Below are 259 nucleotides of genomic sequence, written 5' to 3'. Positions count from 1 at the left end.
AAATCACATTTTTCACATTGCGCAATTGTCTTGTTACGACAAACATAGTTGATAATCTTCTCTGCATCTAGTACAATTTCAGTTTCTGCAACTGCAAGTATTGCTGCTTCCGTACATTCTACTTCATGAACTTCCTTGGAATATATTTCTTTCATTCGCTCACTAAGATCCATTAATTGAGATAAAGCAAATGTAGTTTCTTCATTATTTTCTCGACAATTAGCTCCAATTGAATGTTTGGAGGTAAAATTACAGATAA

This window comes from Temnothorax curvispinosus, unplaced genomic scaffold, assembly GCF_003070985.1.
Source record: "Temnothorax curvispinosus isolate PA1 unplaced genomic scaffold, ASM307098v1 QBEX01001860.1, whole genome shotgun sequence".
NCBI lineage: Eukaryota > Metazoa > Arthropoda > Insecta > Hymenoptera > Formicidae > Temnothorax > Temnothorax curvispinosus.
The sequence above is the reverse complement of the archived record's forward strand: the minus strand, read 5'-3'. Positions refer to the sequence as shown.